Genomic DNA, 15842 nt, shown 5'->3' with positions numbered 1-15842 from the left:
CAGGGACTGGGGCAGCTGTATATTTGACTAGAGTTCTGAACATGAGGGGAAGCAGACTTTACACTGGACTTTGCATAACGTTCAAATGGGGTATTCTACTCAAGGGTATTTTTATGGGTTTTATACTGTGTGGTTAACTGTGTATTTATGACTACTACTATGTACTGTTAAGTCAAATGAAAAGGGTGCTTCTTAAATTGGAATCAATATGACTTACTTCACTCTTTCAGGTTTGAAGGAGTATAGAAGTTGAATATGGACTGTGAGATGAGTAGTTGAGTTGGGTCAGACAGGTTAAACTTTCAGAGGTCAATCATAAACAGAGGTGTATAAATCACAACCTGATATCCTGAACATAACAGACAACTTATCCCAATCTTTACTTCTAACACTTTGTTCAGCATCTTCTTCAAAAGAGAAGCATCCTCTACAGCTCAGTATCCTCCGCGTCCCAGTGTGTTTGTGAATGAAGCTCCAGAGATAAAACAAAAGTGAAGAATGACTGATTAATAAGGTTATCACTTCCAAAGCCTATCATGAAACATATCAGGCAAAATCATGATTTTTGTTTTTTATTCAGCAATATTCACAAACTAAGTTTAAATCTGAGGCTAAACCAAACATGAATCAAAGTTGGTGAAAGTGTCTCTCACCCTGAACAAGGAGCCCCATTGTCCCCAGCAGTAGAATCAGTGACATCATCATTGTGCTGCGTGTCAGTGGCTCTGAAAAGAGTGAACAGTCACTGATCAACACTGGGGTTTTAAAAGTACGTGGAGCAATGAGACAGGACAGCTATGCAAAGCGTTCCTTTTTTACGCATTTACACCACTGTGCATGTGAACACACAGATAAATGATGTCAGCAATTTCCAAAAGTAGGCCTACCGTGTGTCATATTTGAGAATATTAAAATCATAAACCACACAATGTAACAACTATAGTATATCTTAAATGGGGCCTAGTTTGACTCGCCCACACAGTGTTTGATGTCCCTCAATAGGTGATGTCACTCCCAGTCCCAGGAGAAGGTCAATCAAGTTTAGCAGTAGAATTGCTGCCTCTGTGTTTCAAACCTTCTTATGAGGGACAGTAGTTGTGCTCTGTCGCCCTCCTCTGACCAGACTGCGTAATGGCAGTCTGTGTGACGAGTAGAGCGGGTGTTTTACTTTAAGACAAAGTTCTCCCAGAACTATATAAAAAGAAAGTCACACACTTTATATACCCATTCAATTGTCTGGAGCATAATGTGGTGTGACTTTAAAAATATCTTTATACAGTTTACTTTTCTATTGGTCAGCACCTCTACAAACATTGTTTTGTTAGCATGTGTCAGTCAGCTCATGCTTTTTACCACCCTATCATAAATCATAAAACATTGAAAAACACCAGCTTTTACCATGACATGGACTGAACTGGTGAATCCAGGTAAAAGCTATGATCCCTATTGATGAAACTTGAATGATTTTTAAGTCATGAGACTATTGAGACATGGATTGTGTATGTGTGCCATTCGGAGGGTGAATGGCCAAGACAAAAGATTTAAGTGCCTTTGAACGGGTTATGGTAGTAGGTGCCAGGCACACTGTGGAACTCTTTCAACAACTTGTAGAGTCCATGCCCTGACTAATTGGGGCTGTTCTGAGGGCAAAAGGGGGGTGCAACTCAATATTAGGAAGGTGTTCTTAATGGATTTTTCAAATGTTTTATCTAAAGGCATGGTCCTGTTGCGATGAATTTGTTTGTCTTTGTACTACATGTGTTGTGCAGAGCTATTTTGTTTGGCAGTGTTGGCAAGTTGTCTCACTTCTTGTTGTGGCTTAGACTGAAACTGACATGGTTGAACCCATGTTGGGCATCAGAGTGGTGTAAGGTATGAAATGCATGCTCTTATTGATCTATTTAGGCACAAATGTTGTTGCATACTTCGTGTGTTTCTCCATTGTGCGCACTGCTTAAATTAGTCAACTTCACAGGTATGATGAAAAAGTCCAACACTTTATGGGAAGTTGGAGCTCCTCGGAACCAAAGCTAAAAAGGGCTAAAAACTCTAAGTAAAACCAAATACATTTTATGATTGATAGCGTGTCATAGATTTTTCATGAGTTTGTAAAGCCACAACCACTTGGACTCAGTGAGAATACAGCGCTTGTTTCCTTTAACTGTGTTTGTGTTAGGAAACAGATACAGAGTGTAGCTGAGTCGGTAACAGCACAACTCTAGTCCAGATATTGTCCCTGAGCCGGAGGCCGGAGTTCACTTCCCCATTTCTGAACCTCCTCTCCTCCCTTATCTGTGTACCCAACTGTCTGAATTGAAAAAAGAAAGAAAAAGAAAAGAGGGAGAGGTGTGTTTGTTTGTTTAAGAAACAGGAAGAGGTATGAGCCTGGCACACTTATGACAGTTTCAATCTGAATTTCAAATGAAACGACTCTGGACGAAAGTACAAATACATTCTCATGATCCCAAATGAACTTTCATTGCAAGTTGGAACAAAAATGTTCCCGGAGAAGAGTAGCCCTATGTCACAACAAATACCTCACAATGTTGTAATGAAACTTGGTATTGTCAACAAGTCAACGTCATCAATGAGAAGACATTGTTCATGCCCTACAGGATGTTTGAAATAAAAAGTCATGTGGTGGGATATCTTATCTCTCCTGTAGGTAGATGAGTTGATGGTATGACAGTAAACACTAAAGCGTTTTCTCACTCTCTGCTTCTCACGTTATGCTGGTCAATATTTGACAGGATAGAACAAAGATGATAAGCGGGACTCACTAAAAATCCTGGACCTGACAAGATTCAGAGTGTTAAATAGTCACATGTACAGTGTTGCAGGTGTGATTGTGGGGTACAGTAAAAATATTTTGCTCTGAGCGTCAACATGCAGGTCTAAGTGAAATAAAAAAATGAAAATGGTAATAAAATATAAAAAGCACTATATACATCATAACATCAGTAGCAGTGATTAATAAATAAATGTCCATTGGGTTTGAGGCAGAGTAAAGACAGTTGAGGGGGTGGGGGGGAATGACCATTGGGGGATCAGCACTACCATTGAGGGGGTGTGGATACCAAGTGAAATAAAAACTATACATATTATTATAGAAAAAGTAATAATATACATAAACAGTGCCTTCGGAAAGTATTCAGACCCATTTACTTTTTCCACATTTTGTTACTTTACAGCCTTATTCTAAAATTGATTCAATAGAAACAATTCCTCAGTAATCTACACAAAATACCCCATAATGACCAAATGAAAACAGGTTTTTAAACATTTTTGCAAATGTATTAAAAATAAAAAACAGAAACACCTTATTTACAAGTATTTAGACCCTTTGCTATGAGACTCGCAATTGAGCTCAGGTGCATCTTGTTTCCATTGATCATCCTTGAGATATTTCTACAACTTGATTGGAGTCCACCTGTGGTAAATTCAATTGATTGGACATGATTTGGAAAGGCACACACCTGTCTGTATAAGGTCTCACAATTGACAGTGCATGTCAGTGCAAAAACCAAGCCATGAGGTGGAAGGAATTGTCCGTAGAGCTCCGAGACAGGATTGTGTTGAGGCACAGATCTTGAGAAGGGTACCGAAACATTCCTGCAGCATTGAAGGTCTCCAAGAACACAGTGGCCTCCATCATTCTTAAATGGAAGAAGTTTTGAACCACCAAGACTCTTCCTAGAGCTGGCCGCCCGGCCAAACTGAGCAATCGGGGGAGAAGGGCCTTGGTCAGGAGGATGGTCACTCTGAAAGAGCTCTAGAGGTCATCTGTGGAGATGGGAGAACCTTCCAGAAGGACAACCATCTATGCAGCACTCCACCAATCAGGCCTTTATGGTACAGTGCCAGGCGGAATCCACTCCTCAGTAAAAGGCACATGAGAGCCCGCTTGGAGTTTGCCAAAAGGCACCTAAAGACTCTGACCATGAGAAACAAGATTCTCTGGTCTGATGAAACCAAGATTGAACACTTTGGCGTGAATGCCAAGCGTCACATCTGGAGGAAACTTGGCACTATCTCTACGGTGAAGCATGATGGTGGCAGCATCATGCTGTGGGGATGTTTTTCAGCGGCAGGGACTGGGAAACTAATCAGGATCATGGCAAAGAGGAACAGAGCAAAGTACAGAGAGATCCTTGATGAAAACCTGCTCCAGAGTGCTCAGGACCTCAGACTGGGGCGAAGGTTCACCTTCCAACAGGACAACGACCCTAAGCACACAGCCAAGATAACGCAGGAGTGGCTTCGGGACAAGTCTCTGAATGTCCTTGAGTGGCCCAGCCAGAGCCCGGACTTGAACCCGATCGAACATCTCTGGAGAGATCTGAAAGTAGCTGTGCAATGACGCTCCCCATCCTACCTGACAGAGCTTGAGAGGATCTGCAGAGAGGAATGGGAGAAACTCCCCAAATTCAGGTGTGCCAAGCTTCTAGTGTCATACCCAAGAAGACTCTTGGCTGTAATCGCTGCCAAAGGTGCTTCAACAAAGTACTGAATAAAGGGTCTGAATACTTATGTAAATGTGAGTTTTTTGTTTTTAGCAAACATTTCTGAAAACCTGTTTTTCTTTGTCATTATGGGGTATTGTGTGTAGATTAATGAGGGAAAAAAACAATTTAATTAATTTTTGAATAATGCTGTAACATAACAAAATGTGGAAAAATCAAGGGGTCTGAATACATTCCGAATTTACTGTATAAATTATAGACTATGTGAGTAGATTGTCATCTCATCGACATTCCCATGATCTCAAAATGTCTTTCATTGCAAGCTGGGACACAAAAATGTACCCTGGGAAGAGTAGGCCTATGGCATAACAAATACCTTAGTCAATGTTGTAATGAAACTTCGCAAATGTCACCCACCATGCCAGTCTAGTGACATTGTCACCGAGTCAACGTTGTGATATCTTGTCCTTCAGGTTTATGGGTTGTTTAACCCCTGAACTGTTATCTTACATTACGCAGGTAGATATTTGCCAAGATTGCTGGAGGAACAAATGTTTTCTAATGTTGCCAGTCTTGGGCTACTTTCTTTGCCTCAGGCCACATGACAAGATAGAACAAAACTCTAATTGTGTTTCTCTCCTCTTCATACCAGTCTAATTGATCAAATATTCACAAGTTAACAGATTGTCAAAATGGATTTGCTTTATTATCTTTTGGTTAAAAGGTGAATGGTCAGTGATGAAATCTGACAACTTAACTCGGGCATCTCAATCTTTGATTTTCCCACTTCTGATTTCTTCTCCTGGAAGGGTCTTGTTCTCCTGGAAGGGTCATTGAAGTGGTTATGTCCTAGTCTGAAGCTCGTATTTCCCACTTGGAAGCATTAAGCTGTGAGGGGTGTGTTCATGATAATGATGCTCGCTGACTGTTATAAAAGCCTCAAGTAAAGCAATATCCAAAGTGAGGAGAAGAAATCAAAACTGTCAAAGTCAAAGTCATGGCATAATCAACTTGCCCAGGTATGTTTTTCTTTATTTGAAATGCTTGAGATGGGCATTCATAGTGGGCATTCATAGTGGTACATATCCTAACGAGATCAACATGCAAAATTAGACGATTTCTACTTTAATTAATTCATTTCCTGGCAATTACTGTAAAAATGCAAATACCTTACGCTTACAAAGAAATGTCTCTGCTTATTAAACCACCTTGGAGATAATGCTCGAAAGATCAGATTATATGTAGAAGAAGCACTTGCATGACTCGTTCAAGTGTGTAATACAGATATGATTTATATTTAGAATTATGACTTCATCTTTGAAAGTTCATTAATTAATCAGATGTTGATGAGTAACCTATGAAATACAAACAATGCATCTTGTCAAAAACAGACTTAATAAAGCACAGAAGTGACCAGAAGAGAGGAAAATGGCTTCCATTTCCATGACCGAGAGGTACTATTTCTTTAATGAACTATTTCTATTTCTTTAAGTCAATGGGTTTCACAGTGCACCACAGTTGTGTGTCTAGTATTTTGAGATGCTGTAATAAGATCCATGGTAAATAAAGGTAAGAGAACATAAATGTTTGAATAAAAAACATAATTTTGAGGATGGTATTGAACTCAATTAAATGTAAGAAATGTTGGACCCACTCCTTTGTACTATTTGATACTTTATATGTGCTTCACGATACTTTAGAAAGGATGTATGTTTTGCTTACATTGAAATATGTTTTAGTACTTTTCCCCACATTGTCCAAATTGCAGAATACCTGCCCCTACTTAGAACTTAGAATAAACAATATGCTCCAATTTCACTTTTTGAAAGCAAATTATTAGTATTATAAAAAAGCAATGTGTGCCAGAGTATACTGTAAATATGTTTTAAATATACATTTACAGTGAAAAGTAATATACTTCTTAAATATTCCATTTGAAAGTTAAGGTTCAAATAACAAACTGAAGTCAGGTCATACTTTTACCCTGATAGAAAAAAACGTTCAGATTGATTAGGAGCTGTATTTCTTTAACACAAGATTTGCGAACTGGTTTTGAAATGAACAGGTCCTGTAATATTTAGCAATGCTAGCAGGGGCGCAACTTTCACTGGGGACAGGGGGGACATGTCCCCCCCACATTCTGAAATTACATCATTGTCCCCCCCAGTTTTATCATTGGAATGTGATACAAAATGAGGCAACGGTGTGCTTTAGGACCATGCGGACATCTCTGAGCGGTCGGGTAGGCTGTTTAGAGTGTTTATCCGACCAGATTTTTTTTACAAAAAAACTGTTGTGCCAGTGAATGCTAATAATCATTAGTATTTTAATCACCCCTTGCATTTGCAAAGAAAATTAAGTCAGATGTTTTATGAATACTTTTTACAATGGCAGCCACAGTCACTGCCTGACGAGTCACTCAGCTTACCTTCCTGTCTTCGCAAAACTGTTTTTTTGCTGGCTGCACACCTAATTAGGGTGAAACCTGTAAAATCTAAACTATGTTCTAAGAGCAAGTAACATTATGTGGCTATATTCAGGTATATTAGGGCTCCCGAGTGGCGCAGTGGTCTAAGGCACTGCATCTCAGTGCTTCAGGCATCACTACAGACACCCTGGTTCAATTCCAGTCTGTATCACAACTGGCTGTGATTGGGAGTCCCATAGGGAGGTGCACAATTGGCCCAGCGTCATCTGGGTTTGGCCAGTGTAGGTAGTCATTGTAAAGAATAATTTATCCTTAACAGACTTGCCTAGTTAAATAAAGGTATCAAGTCAGTATATTCACGTACAGTACCAGTCAAAAGATTGGCTACACATTCAAGGGCCTTTCTTTATTTTCTACGTTGTAGAATAATAGTGAAGACATCAAAACTATGAAATAGCACATACGGAATCATGTACAGTAGTAACCAAAAAAGTGTTAAACAAATATATTTTATATTTGAGATTCTTCAAAGTAGCCACCCTTTGCCTTGATGACAGCTTTGCACAATCTTGGCATTCTAGTTGTGATGTCTTCACTATTATTCTACAGTGTAGAAAATAGTACAAATAAGAAAAACCCTTGAATCAATAGGTGTGTCCAAACGTTTAATTGGTATAGCATGTCTTTTGAAAAAGTTACATTTTCATTCAAAGTAAATGGGTTGTTAATCCAACCATACTTTAAAAAAACAATTAGCATCTATGTTTCGCATTATAGGCAAATTAATTATGCATAGCTAAAGATTATATTTCCCAACACATTGTAAGGCTTCAATTGACACAGAGATAAACCAATGCAAAATAGCAACATGTTTAAGCAATGTCAGAGGTGTAACTGGGGTGGAATGTTTATGTCGTGTCTGAGGTTTAACAGCAGTAGAGCCAAAAATTCCACAGTTGCACCTCTCATACAGAAACTTTCACACAGGAACTGTCATTGGATAATGAAACAAAACAACGAGACAAAAATTCCATAGCTGCACGTCTCACACAGAAACGGTCATTGGATAATGAAGCAAAACGACGCCCATCCTTAAAATATGTGTTTCCGACACTGATATGCCAAGTTGAAACAAAAAAACTCACTATACTTTGCTCCACAATTTCTGTTGTAATGATTATACAAACTTTTATACTTTTTCTCGATAACCATTTTAGATAAAGAACAAGAAGTCTGAATATTAATCAAAGATTAAATCTTTCATCTAAATGATATGTTTTTGTACTGTATTTCAGGAAAATGTCAAATGTTCCGAAAATATTAGTTTAATTATCACATGGAATGACACAAATTCCTTATGAAGTTGGCACATAGTATGGTTGTATGAGTTTCCATGGTGACAATACTTTTCTCCTGATTGATAGTCCTGCATGTATACTCTCATTACAGGGACACAAGCGGTAGCACTGGATCAAATGTAGACCCTTTGCTAACTACACACGAGTTGATTGAAATTCATCCAGTGGACAATATCAAAGTTGACCTGAATGAGGAGGGAACCGTTAGAAGATGCACAGTAGGCACAAAAAATGTGAAGCCAAATAAAACAGTGTTACTCATGGGAGCGACTGGAGTGGGAAAATCAACTCTCATCAACTATATTGCCAACTACATCTTCGGGGTCAATTTCGAGCAAAAGATTCCAATTAATCCCAGATGAAAAAAAGAGTCAAACTGCATCTCAAACTACTGCCATCACCGTGTATGAAATCTTTGGCCATGAAACAGTTACAATCATCGACACTCCAGGATTTGGAGACACAAATGGGATTGAACAAGATCAACTCATTACTAAAAACCTTCAAGAATTGTTTGAGTCCAAAAATGGAGTGCACCAAATTGATGCCGTGTGTTTTGTTGTTAGAGAGGATGAGGTTCGTCTCACCCTCACCCAACGCTACATCTTTGAGTCCATCCTTTCCATATTTGGAAAAGACATTGAAAAAAACATCCTGGCACTCGTCACATTTGCAAGCAGAGGCAATCATCCTCCCCCTGCTCTTAAAGCCACAAAGGAAGCTGGGATTCCATGTTCAAAAGAGAAACTGAAATTCAACATTACATCTTTCACAAACAGATCAGCTGATCCACAAATAATAACAAATAATAAAAGAAATTGGTCAATGGGAGAGAAAGGCATGACAAAGTTCATCAACCTACTAACAACACTGGAAACAAGAAGCTTGCAGCTAACCCAAGAAGTGCTAGCGGAACGCAGACATCTTGAGGCTTGTATTGATGGGATAGAAGATCAGCTAAAGATAACCCTTGACAAACAGATCGAACTTAAAGAAATTCAGAACGTCTTGAAAGGAAACAAGGAAATGATAGATGCTCAAGAAGATTTTGAATTTGTGGTCATCACTAACACTTGTAAGAATTGAATCTGAAAAGATGGCAACCAACTGCAACAACTGTGGAATGACTTGTCATCTAAGGTGTCCATTAGCCCCACAGAAGCTGTTATTTCTTTGTGAAGCCATGAGAAACCGCCAGTGTAAAATTTGCCCCGGAAAATGTTCCTGGAAAGATCATGTCAAAGAAAAGGTGGTATACCAGAGGGCCCCCAAAGTAGTGAAGAAAACATACAATAATATAACATTTGAGTATGGACAGGGAGTAGGTGGAACAATCACATCAGAGGATATGGAGGAGAAGATTCAGTCTGAGATACAAGAATCAGAAGACAAAGGAAACAAACTGCTTGAGACTTCATACAAATGTGTGGCAAGACTAGAGGAGATTGCACTAAGGCCCAATCCATTGACAGCAGAGGAATACATTGATCTTCTGATTCATAGAGAAACAGAAAATATCAACAGGGTAAAGAAACTTCAGGAAATGAAGGCAAAAGCTCTGCTGATATCTTCAATGACCAAGGAAAAACTTGAACAAGGCACTGGATGGGTTCTTAAAAAAATGAAAGGATTGACATTGCATGATTAGCTATACAAACCAGTAAGATTGTGTAAGGATTGATAGAATCAGCTGGCCCAGCACATTGTCTGTTATCAGACAATCATGATAGAGAACCGATTCAAAAGTATCTGTAGTCATCAAAAAGCGTTTGACAGAAGAGGTCCTCAAGCAAAAGCTGACATAGACACTGAGTGCACCAAAAATTAGGAACATCTGCTCTTTACATGACATAACCTGACCAGGTGAATCCAGCTGTGATCCCTTATTGATGTCACTTGTTAAACCCACTTCAATCAGTGTAGATGAACGGGAGGAGACAGGTTAAAGAAGGATTTTTAAGCCTTGAGACAATTGAGACATGGATTGTGTATGTGTGCCATTCAGATGGTGAATAGGCAAGACAAAAAAATTTAAGTGCCTTTGAACTGGGTATGGTAGTAGGTGCAAAGTGCACTGGTTTTAGTGTGTCAAGAACTGCAACGCTGACACTGCAACGCTGCTAAGTTTTTCATGCTCAACAGTGTGTATCAAGAATGGTCCACCAGGCAAAGGACACCCATCCAACTTGGCATAACTGTGGGAAGCATTGGAGTCAGCATGGGCCAGCATCCCTGTGGAACACTTTTGACACCTTGTAGAGTCCATGCCCTGATGAATTGAGGCTGTTCTGAGGGCAAAAGGTGGTGCAACTCAACATATTTACAAGATGCACTATGTCGAGGGACATCTTTACTGCAACGTGATTATGTGATTATGCTCATAATGAAAATATCCAATAGGAGCATATTGGACTGCAAAAATAGGTTAACAGTTGACAATGATTTGTGTATCAAACATCATTAGTTAGTTAGATACTAAGTCAAAAACTGTATCTTGAAAGTACTAAGCTTGGTTCATATACTGTAGTAATGATGTTGATTGTACAATACTTTTCACTTCATATTTAACAGTCAAACGGAATGTAGAGCAGTGGTGATGGGGAGACATTGCAATGTAATGGTCATTGTATGTTTTGTTTCAGTAGGCGTTTTTTTTACCAAATGTTATTTCCATGTAGGGAATCAATCACTATTAAGAACATGCATAACAATTAAAGGCACTGTAATGGAACATAACTGTTGAGGTGTCTTGTGAAGACAGGAATTAGAATCAGCACTGTTATTGCACAAACAATTTTAGTAAACTTTAAATATAATTTTAAGTGATTTCAAATTAGATCACCAAGGCTGCGTTCACACAGGCAGCACAATCTTTTTTTCACTAATTGGTCTTTTGACCAATCAGATCAGCTCTGAAAAATATCTGATATGGAAAGATCTGATGTGATTGGTCAAAAGACCAATTAGTGGAAACAATATCAGAATTGGACTGTCTGTGTAAATGCAGCCTAAGATCCGGGTTGATTACATCCACATCATGGAATGTTGTCTTTTTTGTTTTCACATGTATAGCAATGCATCAGTCCAGGTATGTCATGACTATGTTCTATTAAAAATTGTTTTATTTTCAACCAACATTATATTTAATTTAGATCATATATGCATATGAGCATCTTGCATACTGCAAGTGAAGTTTGACTGAAAATGCCTCGCAAGTGTCTGCATCTAATCGCAGGGGACCACCTGTTTGGAAGGTCTAATGGACAGCCTATCAGTCCAGGAAAATTAAGAATGCTTTTACACTACATTTTGCTGAGGTCTACGGTGATCGATCTGGATCTCATTTTCCTAACGTGATGAAAGCACTTTAAGGTTGTCAAGCCCAGTGGGGATTGAATTTTTTTAACTTTATATTACTTTATAATTTTACTTGATCATTTTACCTTATTTGAATCATTTACTTTTCCTTTAGAATTGCTTAAAACAATATACGCACCCCAAGCACTTCTGAACCATTCCCATTTGAGATAGGGACTAAACAAGGCTGACCACTCTCCCCACTCTTGTTTTCCATGAGTCATCATGCTAGCAGAGATAATTAGAAAAGATAAGGACATAACAGGGATCACCATAAACCAACAGAAATGTAAACTTTTTATATTTGCATATTTAACCGCTTTGGTAGTGATTCTCGGATGTTTCTTGAATATCAGATAACACTGTTGTTTTACTCAAAATATTCAGGGTTTAATATGTACTTTTAGAAAAAAGATTATACCAATCAAGATTAACGTAGAAGACGTCCCAGAATCCCTGAATGTAGTTATATCCTTAACAAAAGCATTCAAATATTTATGATGCAATACCAGGAAGAATAAAACACAGCTCTACCATAAGCGCAATATCGTGTGTTCTGTATTAAATGTGTGTAGGCCTACTACATACCATTTTTTCCCTGGTATTTCATGTTTAATTTATATTTTTATATATATATATTTTTACAGGCAATCAGCAAGCGCAATGAGTTCAGAATATAAACCCAGATCAAAGCTTCTGCATGCTGACATCATAAAATATTGTAAACAAACCAGTCCAGGACCTCCAACAAAGTATCTGCTAATGACAGAGAAAGAGATTCTGGATGACAGTGAAAATATCAGGCGATGGACTTTTGGTAAAGCCTTCCCTGTAGCTCAGTTGGTAGAGCATGGTGTTTGCAACACCAGGGTTGTGGGTTCGATTCCCACGGGGGGCCAGCACAGAAAAAAAAAATGTATGAAATGTATGCATTCACTACTGTAAGTTGCTCTGGATAAGAGCGTCTGCTAAATGACTAAAATGTAAATGTAAAATGTAAGAAGGACCCGAGCAAAATGAACTGAACGATATTGATGATGGGAGAAACAGGATCAGGAAAATCAACCCTCATCAATGTGATGGTGAACTACATCCTTGGCATAGAGTGGGAGGATAAATACAGATTTGAAATCATTGCCGATGAGAGTAAAAGTCAAACTAGTTCACAAACAACTGCCATCATTGTGTATGAGATCTTTGATCACGAAGGTGATCACATTCCATTTTCTCTAACCATCATCGACACTCCAGGATTTGGTGACACAAGCGGAATAGAACAAGACAAACTCATCACAAAAAATCTACAGGAGCTGTTTCAATCTCCAAAAGGAGTCCACCACATTGATACAGTGTGCTTTGTTGTAAAAGCTGCACAAGTGCGCCTCACACCTACACAGCGGTACATTTTTGATTCTGTCCTCTCAATTTTTGGAAAGGACATAGAAAATAACATTGTGGCACTCAGTACTTTTGCAGACAGTGGGGAGCCTTTAGTCCTTCAAGCACTGGTAATGGCAGAAGTTCCATGTGTCAGAAATGAAATTGGTACACCTGTTGACTTCAAATTCAACAATGTGTTTGCTGGTTTACAAATGGATGAAGATGATGAAGAACATAACGATGAAGAGGATGAAGAGGTTGAGGAGGAGGAAAATGATGAGGTGTGTCAATCATCTTGGAAAATGAGCATGAAAAACATGGCCATGTTTTTTGAATCACTAAATACAATGGAAGCAAAAAGCTTGGTATTAACACGTCAAGTTTTAGAGAAACGCAAACAACTGGAAATGGAAATCCAGACATTAACAAAGCAGCTACAAGTTGCAATGCAGCGGGTAGAAGCACTGAGGAGGGTCAGAGACCAATTAGAACAACATGAAGAGGACATGGAAGCCAACAGAAACTTCTCCATTCTTTTAGATGGAAGTGTGAAGGAGAAATGTGTCGTAAACAAGAAGGCAACAAATTGTAATTCTTGCAGGGAAACTTGCCATCACCCTTGCAGAGAATATTTTGGGTGTACACGCATGCAGCAAGACAGATGCACCGTCTGCATAAAGAAATGCAGCTGGAACGATCATTGTAAAGAGAAGTTCATTTATGTCTTTAAAACAGAAGAAGGTGAATCAACGTACCTGGACCTAAAGAGAAAGTATGAAGAATTGGAAGGGAAATCGCTGACAGCAAAGATGTTCGTCGTCCTCCTTATAAAATAACTTCACCTGCAACTCATTGCCAGCTTCATCTTGATTCTTAAAATACTCAACATTGTTGAAAAGCTGGATGAGATCGCTCTGAGACCAAATCCAATGAGTGCAGCCAAATACCTTGAACTCCTGATTGAAAAAGCACAAAGGGATCACAACCTCGAGAGAGTCAAGACGCTGACAGATATGAAAGAGCAAGAAAAGCTTAAGAGTAACTTCGCCAATCTGGTTGATGAATAAGTGAGTAAAAACGGCATTTAATGTCTTCTCCAATACCTCAATGATTGGCAAACAAATGGTTAACCTGCATTTTGTTCTGCTTTCCTGTCTTCTACAGAGGTGTATCCTGTCAATAACCACCACAGGAAGAGTTGAGAGTTAAGTCTACATAATAAATAATTATTAAGACATGTTTATAGTGCTAATGTCAAATGAAATGTACAATTACATAGTGGGGCCATCCATTCATTGGATCCTCTGCTCAAAGTACAATTGATATGAGTGTGTATAGTTTAAAAAATGATACATTTTCATTACTCTTGTAAATTTTCTGTAATGTGTGAAATATTTTTGTTTGATAATCCATTGATACTTTTATTCTATTGACATAATATTTGTTAGAAAAATATTTTGTCTGTCTTCCGGTTTAGCATGTGATGGGAGAAGAATCTCGTGGATGTGGCTCCTATGCATTAGTTAATTATGCCAAATTTGACTTTGCATTCCACTTTCTTACATATCAGATTTGATTGGCGAGTTCATAAGTTACCTTTTTGACGCAAATGTCACACGACTTGAGGAGCAGAAGACCTGTAACTAACGTTTCAACCGCGATGGCAAACGTGAATGGTAATGGTGCCGACTCCAGTCGATAATGGTAATGGTGCCGACTCCAGTCGATAATGGTAATGGTGCCGACTCCAGTCGATAATGGTAATGGTGCCGACTCCAGTCGATAATGGTAATGGTGCCGACTCCAGTCGATAATGGTAATGGTGCCGACTCCAGTCGATAATGGTAATGGCGCCAACTCCAGTCTGGAAGTAGTCTTACCAGGACTCATATCACAGGAACAAACCGGCTTTATAAAGGACAGGTATTCATTTTTTAACATTCAGACACTGTTTAACATTATTTATTCTAAACAATTCTCCAACTCCCCTGTGGTGGTAACTCCCTAGACATCCATTCGACAGAATTGAATGGGAGTAGCTATTTGCTGTTCTTAGAACATTTCGATTTGGGGAAAAATTTAGCTCATGGATCCATTTCTTGTATACATCTCCCCAGGCCAGTGTCTGTACCAATGACACCTGTTCTGATCATTTTGTTCTGGAACGTGGGACACGCCAAGCCTGCCCACTGTCCCCTTTATTATTTGCCATCACCATTGAGCCCCTTTCAGTAGCTTTACGGGCATCTTCCTCTTTCCAAGGTTTAACACGGGAAGGAGTTGAACATAGGTTATCATTGTATGCAGATGATTTGTTACTCTATGTAAATAACCCTGTAACCTGTTTACCTTCTATTCTTTCTATTCTGGAGAACTTTGGCTCCTTCTCCGGTTACAACCTGAATCTCCAGAAAAGGGAGTGCTTCCCAATCAATCCAGCAGCGCTACAGCAGATAGATTTGCTCTTTCAGGTTAGCCGCTCTGGTTTCAAATACCTTGGAGTGAACGTAACTCGTTCATTACATGCTCTTTTTTCTGCAAACTTTCCTCCCCTTCTTGCGCAAATGAAAACTGATTTTCAGAGATGAGGTAGCGTACCACTATCACTTATAGGGAGGATCAATGCTGTAAAAATTAACAGTTTACCCAAATTCTACTTCAATCTATCCCATTGTTTTTACCAAAGTGTTTTTTTTAAGTCAATCAATCAGGCGGTTACCACATTTATCTGGGGAGGAAAGGTACCCAGAGTCAATAGATCTTTACTTCAGAGATGCAAGTTTAGTGGAGGGCTGGCACTACCCAACGTTTTATTCTATTACTGGGCAGCCAGCTTTCAGAAATTGCCATTCTGGT

At 38.9% G+C, this 15842-nt stretch overlaps 2 pseudogenes; both read left to right on the top strand.

Annotated features, from left to right (window-relative positions):
* The first annotated feature begins 5892 nt into the window (after window positions 1-5892).
* On the top strand, window positions 5893-10074 carry LOC115173652 (uncharacterized; annotated as a pseudogene).
* Window positions 10075-12193: 2119 nt separating this feature from the next.
* LOC115173656 (uncharacterized) lies at window positions 12194-14013 on the top strand (annotated as a pseudogene).
* The last annotated feature ends 1829 nt before the right edge of the window (window positions 14014-15842 follow it).

This window comes from Salmo trutta, chromosome 34 (genome assembly GCF_901001165.1).
Source record: "Salmo trutta chromosome 34, fSalTru1.1, whole genome shotgun sequence".
In the NCBI taxonomy this organism is placed as follows: domain Eukaryota; kingdom Metazoa; phylum Chordata; class Actinopteri; order Salmoniformes; family Salmonidae; genus Salmo; species Salmo trutta.
The sequence above is the reverse complement of the archived record's forward strand: the minus strand, read 5'-3'. Positions and strand labels throughout refer to the sequence as shown.